Raw genomic sequence first — 10,118 nt, 5'->3', positions numbered from 1 at the left:
CGGTCCGCCCAGCCGACCCGATGCCCACCCTCCCCAACAGGTGCTAGAGGTCCTCTGTCCTCGGATCTCAGTCACCCTCCCTTTCCCGAAGGGTTGGCAGGGATGCCCTGACGGCTGCCCTTTTGCCCAGAGATTTGGGGAGAATCCAACTTAGGAAACTTCCAGATTATTCCTTACACTCCTTCATTTTGCAGGTGGACAATCGGACCTTCCTGATCTGAGAACCTGACCCAAGGCACTAAGGCAAACAGAGCCTCCGCCCTCCCGCCCAGCCCTGCCTGCGCATGCTGCCCCAGGCCAGACAGCATTTCCCAGCCGGGGGTCCTGGTGGTTTGAGACCTGCAAATAGGGACATTCTTGGGGTCCCCTGGACTAAGTTCCCTGAAGGACCCCTGGTCCCTTCTCCCTTCTCTCTTAGGCTGTGATTCTGTGGAAGAGAGAACAGGCCCAAGACCACGCAAAGGGTCCTGCAGAGAAAGTGCCCTGTCTCCTAATTAAAGAATAATAAATCTTAAAAGCCTCAAACACATGAGTTTTTTGACTTGAGGGTTTTGGTTGTAGTGGTGGTGGTGGTGGTGGTGGTGGTGGTGGTGTGTGTGTGTGAGAGAGAGAGAGAGAGAGAGAGAGAGAGAGAGAGAGAGAGAGCGCACATGCCTGTCCAGAGGCCTGTACTCCGAGCCTGAGCACTGTCCCTGAGCTTCTGTACTCAAGGCTAGCACTCTACCACTTGAGTTCCATTTCCCATATTTTGGTGTCTAATTGGAGATAAGAGTCTCCAAGAATCTCACAGACTTTCCTGCCTAGGCTGATGTTGAATGGCCATGCTCAGTTCTCAAATAACTAGGACTATAGCTGTGAGCCCAGACGCCTGGCCTGAAACCCTTCAGTTCTAAAAACATTTTACTTCCTTCCTGGCACCTCCAAAGTAAGGAACAGAACACACACCTGTGCTGAGTGTCTGGAAATCATCTAGAGACTGCCACACAGACACGTGACTCTCCATACGTCCCAGGAGTTGGGAAATAAGTCCCACTCCTCACTGCATCTCTGCTCAGGCTGCCTTGTTTGTTTTCCCTGGAGAGATGCATAATTAAAGCCAGCAGAACAAACAGAATAGGAATGGATTGCACTGTGCCAATTCTACAGGGCTGCAGCCCATGGCATGGTTCCTAGAAAGCTCTCATTCTCTCTTTCTTGCTCTCTCTCATTCCCTCTCTCTTTTCCTCTGTCTCTGTCTCTCTCCCCCCCCCATCTTACTGAAAATTTGTGACACACAAAGTTCACAAAGTGTGAAACATAAGTGGGCAAAACCAAGCTCTTTCTCTTGATCTCCAAGTTTCTCCTTGTCCCCCAATTTCTGTCCATCTACCTAGAGTGCCGTGGGTGTCACTGCATCCTTCAGTGTCCCCAAGGCATCTGGGTCCCATCTCTTCTTTATTTTCTGAGATAGTTAAGTCCCAGTGACCTGTTACTCCGCATTATTCATTAACGGTTCTCTTCCTCTGCATTCTCTGTCAGTCTCAGTTCACTGCTCAGGTGCCAGATTACCGGGAAACTTGCTCAGTGGGTCTCCCTGCTTTCCACCCTCTGACTTGTAGGCCTTTTGCGCTCACAACTACCACCTTATCTGCAGGTTCAAGGTCACTTTCTCACTGAAGAACCCACCTAAAACCAACTCCTTGTGAGAATCCACGCTCAGTTATCCAGCCTGAGGAGTTCTATCCAGTTCCCAATGGGTAACCACAGTAAGGCGCTCTCTCCGTGGCCTTCGGCACAGCGTTTGTAAGTTCTTTATAAACTAGTGATCATTACAATCTGCGAATTTTATACAGAAGTCAACAGACACAAGAAAGACAGGAAATCCTTGTTGCATGACTAACCTTGGCTAAGGTTTTTCATGGCATCAGTCTGAAAGTAATTCTTTCTGAGATTGTTTTGTTCTTAACCTAATAACATGTCCATTTAACTTCAGCCCAGAATCTCAATGAAGAGCTATGAGCATCTCCCCAGAGCATAAGTGAAGCTTGGTAAAGTGCTGATTCTACTTGGACAATGGCCATGCTGTAAGACCAGACTCTGCAACTAGCTACGGCAGCCACGGGTCAAATAGGAAACCAAAATGGCAGCTCAGATCTCATTTGGTTTCTGCATGTATGAAAGACAACTCATTGTTTTCTCCAGTTGAGAATCTGTTAATGTGTTTCTATTAAACAAGGTTAAGCCAATGTTTGTCTGTTCATTCATCCCTTAGACTCAGGATGCTGGTGAGCCCATTTTTGTTATTCAACATAAATCTGCACCTGTCAAATAATCCTCAAACACCTTACCCAGCTAGTAATTGCTCAAATATTTATGAACCCCATCGAAGAGATTTACATTAAGCTGCTTGACAAGATACAAGAGACTGTGCAGGTCCAAGGAACTTTCTGTTGAAACAAATATTGTCAAGATATCAATATCTTTGCAGCATTTTCTTCATAACGGACGTTCACACCTGCTCATTTCCCTAATTACCCCTGAGACTTTTCCACTTTCAGGGAGAGAATGAAAATGGGATTTTTTTGAAAGATGGGTAATTTGAAAAATTAGCTGCTATATAAAGAAAAAATACATACTCAGGCACAGCCATTTCTAAAAATATAGTCTGGAGATGGATGCTTGGGGAGAAAGATACTGAGTTGTTATGGCAACTATGATTATAATTACGAAGCTGGAGGGTTTTCCCCGTTCATTACCATGTTGAGATGTGGTGGTTTAAATGTCAGTGTCCTTTGTAATGTCCTCAATCTCATTACTACATAATTACCCATTTCATATTTAATCTTCAACATGTTTGTGCTTATTTCCATCCCCTGTAGATCTGGCATCTTTCGATAAGCTGTACTCTTAGTTCATCAAAGTGCCCCTTTGTGACTCAGTTTGCCTCCTTGCCCTTGCCTCTACAGTGCAATCTTATTTGCAGTTTGACCTTTGGGGAAACGTGCTCAGGCATGAGCTGTTCTGTGTGTAAACAAGATGCTGTTGTGAAAGCTGTTGAGAAACCACCCAGCAGACACATGGGGAAATGCTGAGCTTGGCAGAGTCAGAGAACCAGAACTGGGCATCTTTGGAGAACCAGGGTCTCTTGAGCACCTACTATGTGCAGGGTAACTTGCAGAAATGATGATAATCCCTCTCTACTGACTTTTTTACCTGCACATCTTCAGTCTCAAGCCCTCCTAGGCATGCCACGGGCTCCCCTTGAGTGCCCAGGGTGTGTTCCAGAGGGAGGTAAGAAAATAAAGGAAAAAGACAAGCCTGCACATTTCTTCTCCTTTCTCCTGATCCTTTTACAACTCTGCCTCATGTGGCTCCAAGAGTCCTGGTTGTGGCTGCACCTCTGTGCAGCCATAGAGCCCCTTCCTCAGCCTCAGCTCAGCAAGCTGTAGATGGTATGACTTCCTGCAGGCCCAAGCCTGTGGCCATTGGTCTCTGGAGCCTCAGTGTCTGTTTTTCCCCTCATCCTTGCCCACGTGCCCGGGCTTCATTTACCCATCTAGTCATCTGGGTTGGGCTCTGCTTCCTATTGGGCCCCAGATAGGAACAACCTTCCTGGATTCTGTGAAAGGAGACTAATTCTCCCCTATCCTGCAGCGGAGGAAATAGAAATGGTTGGGTCACACGCTGAAGGATCTAGTGAACAAATGGCTGAGTTGGTGGAACCTCCATCTGTTTGGCTGCCAAACTTCTGTCTCTATCATGTTTGCTACTGTCTCAGACCAAAAGAGACTTCAGGCCACAGGCAGGCTCACTCCCAGAAGTATTCAGACAGGCAGAGTAAGGGGCAGGAGCCCTCTGTGAGGGTCAGGAGTAGGGGTAGTTATAGCCCCCTAGAAAAATCTCTAGCCCCTTCTTCCAACAAGATTGCTCAAGACTTAAGTCTCTCTGAAAACTTCTTTTAAAAGTAATTGCCAGAAATCAACACCTAATCAAAAAAGTTATACACTAGGATCAGGTGGTTTTATCCCAAAGATGCAAGCCTGGTTTAAAAAACATAAATCAATAAACATAATACACCACATCAGCAGAGCCAAAACAAGAATCACATGATGATCTCAATAGATGTAGGAAAAGTCTTCAACAAAAGTCAACATCCATTCATGGAGGTCCGGAGAAGCTAGGTATAGGAGGAACATACGTCAACATAAGAAAGGCTGTATGTGACAGAACAACCAATAGCCAACATCATACTAAACAGTAGGAAAGTAAAACCATTTCCTGTAAAATCAGGAACGTGACAAGGATGTCCACTCTCTCCACTCCTTCTCAAAATAATTCTGGAACTCCTAGCCAAAGCAATAAAACAAGAGAAAGATATAAAAGAGGTCCGCATAGAGAAAAAAGAAGTCAAACTATCCCTATTTGCATATGATATGATCTTATATTTAAAAAAACTCCATTCCCAAGCTCCTAGATCTATCAATAACTATGGCAAATCAGCAGATACAAACTCAATCTACAAAACTCAGTAGCTTTTCTGTACACCAACAATGTACAATCCGAGAAGAAAGTCAGGAAAACAATTTTATTTGCAATAGCCTCAAAAAATTAGGAATAAACCCAATCAAGGAAGCAAACAACTTCTATAGTAAAAACTATGAAAATCTGAAGAAACAAATAAAAAGCAACATCAGGAAATGGGAAGATCTCTCATGTTCATGGATAGGTAGAATTAATATTGTGAAAATGGCCATACTGCTAAAAGTGATATACAAATTCAATTCAGTCCCCATCAAAATCATTCTTTACTGAGATAAAGAAAATAATCCAAAAATTCACATAGAACAACAAAAGACCTCATTTAGCCAAAGCAATTTAGGAAAAAAAAAAAAAGCAATGTTGGTAGTATCACAATCTCAGATCTCAAACTATCACACAGCTATGATAACAAAAACAACTTGCATTGCCACAAAAACAGGCATGAAGAGCTATCTGGTATTTGACAAAGGAGACAAAATATATGGTAGAAGAAAGACAGCCTGTTTAATACTTGGTATTGGGAAAGGAAGGAAAGAAGGAAGGGAGAGAGGGAGGGATGGAGGAAGCAAGGAAGGAAGGAAGGAAGGAAAATTTTTGGCTAGAAAATAGACCATAATCCAGTGTATTCTGTGTAGTTTTGGAGATAATATGTTTCATGACACCATTAAGACAGATTCTTTACTCAGTAGCCTTGAGAAACTTGAGTCTCTATGTGGAGAAAACTAGAACCATAAAGATAAAAATAAAAAATGGAAAAAGTGTCTTTGTATTATAAAGATGGGGGAAATTCTCTTAAATAAAACCTCAGAAGCCCAAAGCAAAGACAAAAATGAGAACAGTAGTTGGTGACATTGCTTTTATCATGATGAATTTATTTTCCATAGATGATAGGCAGACTAGATGAATTGAACAGGCAAATATACCTGAGACAATACCCTTAATGGCTGAATCCAACAAAAAATGAATATCCATGATACGCAAGGAAGAAAAATAGGAGCCCCAGTAGGAAAATGGGAATACAGGATGAACAGGCTATTTTACAGAAGAGAAAACTCATAAAGCTAAGAACTCACAATGAGATTCTCAAAGTTATTAGGAACCAGAAATGTAAATGTAAATAAGGAAATGTCCTCTTGCAACTATAAGCTGGGCAACAATCAAAAAGCTGGATGGTGTCAAGGGATGGTGACAACATGGGATTAAAGGATCCCTTCCTACCCCCCACTCCCCAGGCACTGATGCTGAGGCTATGTGTGAATCCCACCAATCTAGAAAGCAGACTCATGCTCCCTGAAACATCCCCAAACTCTACATCCGTCATGATGCAATGCTGGGTATAGCCAGCCTGATTACGTCCTGTTCTCGGGTACCACATCCTGAATTCAACCACCTTTGGATCAAAAATATTTGGAGACAATGATTGCATTTGTACAGAACATCTGTATGTGCTTTTGCTGTCACTATTCTGTAATAGTACTCTATAGCAACTGACTACGCCACACTTACATTGTACTAGATATTCTAAGTAACCTAGAAATAATTAAAAGTATCCAGGAGGATGTGTTTGGGCTGTATGCAAACACTATGCCTTTTTATATAAGGGACATGGCCCCCAAAAACTGAGACGATGCTATCTGTACCATTCTGGAGTCAGCCTAGACCAGCACTACATCCTGATAACCCAGGTACTTGTCCAAAGAAGCAGAACGCCTCAGAAAAGAGCATGAGAGCTACGTCCTTAGATGACTTCTCAGGGGGAAAAAACCTTCATTAAGATCTCAGGTTTATGCACTGCATATCATCAGTATCATTATAACAGAATGCACTGTGGGAATGGGGACATATATCTGAGCTACTGTTACATGCCACCATCTGTGACCCCAAACCATCCACCACAGAGGATACCTCCTGTAGGAGGGACCTGCAACCCTCTCCTCAACTCCTATCAGCCAGAAATTGTCCTAGACACCCAGACACCCTTCCTCAGGCCTTGGAGCTCTCCCGTTCAGCCTGCGCCCAGGTTGTAGAGCATGTTTCACTGACTCTTACTTTCCTTTCCCTCCAATAAACCTGTGCTTCTCTTGTTACTCCAGTGCGTTTCTCTCAGTTTTTTTGTTCGGGATGGTAAGAACCACTGCACCATAACCACACCCAGAAGTGAACCCAGGGCCTTGTGCTTGCTAGGCAAGCATTCTAACACATGAGATATAACCCCATGTGCTTTTGGTTTTATTTTGTCTTGGAGATAGAGTCTCACTAATTTTGCCAGCACTGATCTTGACTTTGAAATGCTCCTGCCTCAGCCTCTGGAATAGCTGGGATGTCAGGTTGCTCCACACTAAGCTAAATAACTCTATTCATATATTAAAGCAAAAACATTCAAGCTGGTGACAGAGACTCACGCCAATAATCCCACCCAGGAGGCTGAGATCTGAGAATCCCAGTTCAATGCAATTGTGGGTGGGCAGGAAATTTTGTGAGGTTATTATCCCCAATTAACCACCAAAACTCCAGAAGTTGGGCTGTGGCCCAACTGCAAGAATGCTATCTTTGAACAAAAAACTCTCAGGGATAGCACCTAGCCCCTGAGTTCAAGGCCCAGGGAAAGCATTAGATAGATAGATAGACAGACAGACAGACAGACAGACACATCCAACACTTATGCCTACCCAGCTGGAAAAGCTACACAGATTCCAGGCCCATGCTGAGCCCAGCCGACTCGACCCTGTGCCCACAGCCACCAGTCCACTGAAGCTGGCACAGCCCCTTTCATCCTCTGGATGGCTGCAGATGGTTGTGATGAATCTGTCAAACTGCTGTTCCAAACCTCAGCAGCCCTTCCAAGCTTCTAGGTCTATGTTCATGATGTGGGAGTAAAGATTAGACTCAATTCACCACCTTATAAAGATCAAATTGCAAGACCCTGGCTATGGATCCCCAAACTAGCAAAGGAATCATAAATCAGTACTCCATCTTGCTTGTGCACCCCAAGTACCCCTGAATTGGCTCCTGTGACCTTCCAAAGATAAGAAATGGATTTAGAAAATCTTCCCACTGGACTTCAGTTGTTTCTGCAAATTTCTAGAAGGGAAGTGAGAAACAAGGTCTCAATTCACCAAGGGACAGAGGATGGGAAGGACTTCCTAGCTCCAGTGAAGCCAGGGAGAGCAGGGAGGATGTCTTCTTGGCTTCCCAGAGGACTTTTCCTCACAAGAACTCGTTCCTTCTTCCCCAGGGGAAATTTCCAACTGCCTAGCAGCTGCTTGGCGGATTCCACTTCCCATCTGGATTTTCACCTCCAGGATCCAGGACTTTCTGAGCAATGAACTTCATGCCCAGCAGCGCCTGTGGGAAATGCCAGGCAGATCTGGCCAAGGTATACGTGCTAGCTTCTAAATGGCCAAGTGGCCGGTCCCTGGAGGATGCCCTTCTGAACAGGGTTTTCAAGAAGCTGCTGCTGCTAGCCCAGGAAGGGGAAGATGATTTGCTAACATAATTAACATGCGGGCTGAAATGGGAGAAGGCCGTTCAAATCACAATGATTCTTTTTAGAGGCTCCTAATGGAAAAGTCTTTTCCTTTCAAACCACACAGCTTTCTGTAATTAGAAGAGAGACTATTATGCAAGTCAGTTGTGATTTTTTCCTCCAATTTCTGTGCTTTATACGAGGTTATCATGAAAATACATTCACTTGAGGCCAACAACACTTAGAGCAAGCAGCACTGGCCAGGCAGCTGTGAGCAGGTGCTTAGGAGGAGAGGGTGTCTCCCCACAGGCTTCTGTCCCCACCCTGAGGCCCACCTGCCCCTGTTGGGGATCACTTAGTAAGTACTCAGTTTCTCACAGATGCCCTCTCATGGGTTCATGTGGACACAGTCTGATAGCAAGTGCCTGCTTGGTATAGGAGAAGGAGGAAGTGGACCCTGTGAGGCCCATGCTGATGGGCCCAGGGAGCATGATGGCAGAACTCTTAGAGTTTTCATTTTAGTGTTAGAGGGGCAGTGCTAGGTAAACAAGCCAAAACACCAGCAAAACGTGCTGCTTTTGATCAATATTTAAGAAGAAAGAAGAAGGGAGGAAGGAAGGAAGGAAGGGAGTGAGGGAGGGAGGGAGGGAGGAAGGAAGGAAGGAAGGGAGGGAGGAAGGGAGGAAGGAAGGAAGGAAGGGAGGGAGGGAGGGAGGAAGGGAGGGAGGAAGGGAGGGAGGAAGGGAGGGAGTAAAGAGAGACAAAAAAGAGAAAGGGAAAGAAAAGAAAATAAAAAGCAGAACAAAAAAAGAAAAGAAAGGCAAGGCGGCAGCATGGCGCAGACACGGCGCGAAGCAGCTGAGCTCCCTCCCCTCCCATAGACCCACACCCACACCCAGGAGAAGCCAACACAGAACCAAAGACATTCCTTCTTCTGCACCCCACCCCACCCCACCAAACACAACAGCCCGCGTCCATCCGTCCGTCCCTCCGGCCACACACAACGCAGCCGCGGCTCCGCAGCTCTCCCGGAAAAAGGTCCATCTCTCAGTTCAACAAGGGCACACACAGAGGCCATTTCATCCCCCTCCCCCCCATCTGATCAAGGATAAAAGAGGATTTCTTCCCCCATTCTGCTCATCTAGAAATCTCTTGCTTCACTCCCCCAGCCCAGCTACCCTTGTAAGGGTGGAAAGTGCTGGAACGCGCAGTAAAGTAGGCTCTCTAAATCCTACAGGACACACACACACACATACACATCCTCTAGCCAGGGTCAGTAAAGTTGTTCGCTTCCATCCCGCCTCCAAGAACCAAGGCCAGGCAAGCTAGGAGTTTATGTTCGAGGAATTTGTTCCTAAAATGGAGCCGTGGAGCTGGGGTTCTGAGTGGAGGTGTGAGGCAGAGGCCAGGGCCTCGCGGTCCACCAGCGTGTTGGCACCGAAGGAAGATACCGTCCCAGAACTCCCCCAAGTTTGAGCCCGCGCCTGGGCAAAACAGATGGCCGTCAACCACACCCGAACCCCGCGGTGGACAGACCGGTAATTCACCCCTAAAATAAAGTGCAACACCCCCGCCCCTCAAAAAGAAAAAAAAGCCTAGAATTTTATTTTTGAAACACCTTTCTGCCCTCTCCCCTCCCTCCTCCCCCAAGAAACCTGGAGGTGGGGGGCAGGGGGAGGGGAGGGGGGAGGCCACAGGGGCCCCGAGGTGTCTCCAAGAAAGCGGGGGTCCCCACGGAGGCCCCTGGGGAGCCGAAGGTCACGCAGCAGGGTAAACACACTCACCTGGGGAGGAAGGATCTGGGGTCCCCTTCCCTGCTTCCCTCCCCCCCTGCGGTGGGATCCGCCCCCTCCCCCCAGCCCGTTGTTCAGCCCCGCCGCTGAGTAAAGCGCGCCTTTCCAATGCAGATTTCCCTTTTAACACCTTCTAAACAAAGGCTAATGAGGCCACTGCTTTACTCTATCAACACACAATCATTAGCAACCGAGAAATACACACACGCATGCGGGGGCACGCGCGCGTACACACACACACACACACACACACACACACACAGCAGCAGGTTCCCAAAGTCAGAGGAATTGTAAAGGAACCCATGTTAAAATAACAAAAAGGAGGTGGGGCGTGGAGGGGC

The sequence above is a fragment of the Dipodomys ordii genome, unplaced genomic scaffold, assembly GCF_000151885.1.
Source record: "Dipodomys ordii isolate 6190 unplaced genomic scaffold, Dord_2.0 Scaffold58, whole genome shotgun sequence".
NCBI lineage: Eukaryota > Metazoa > Chordata > Mammalia > Rodentia > Heteromyidae > Dipodomys > Dipodomys ordii.
Note: the sequence above shows the minus strand (reverse complement) of the source record.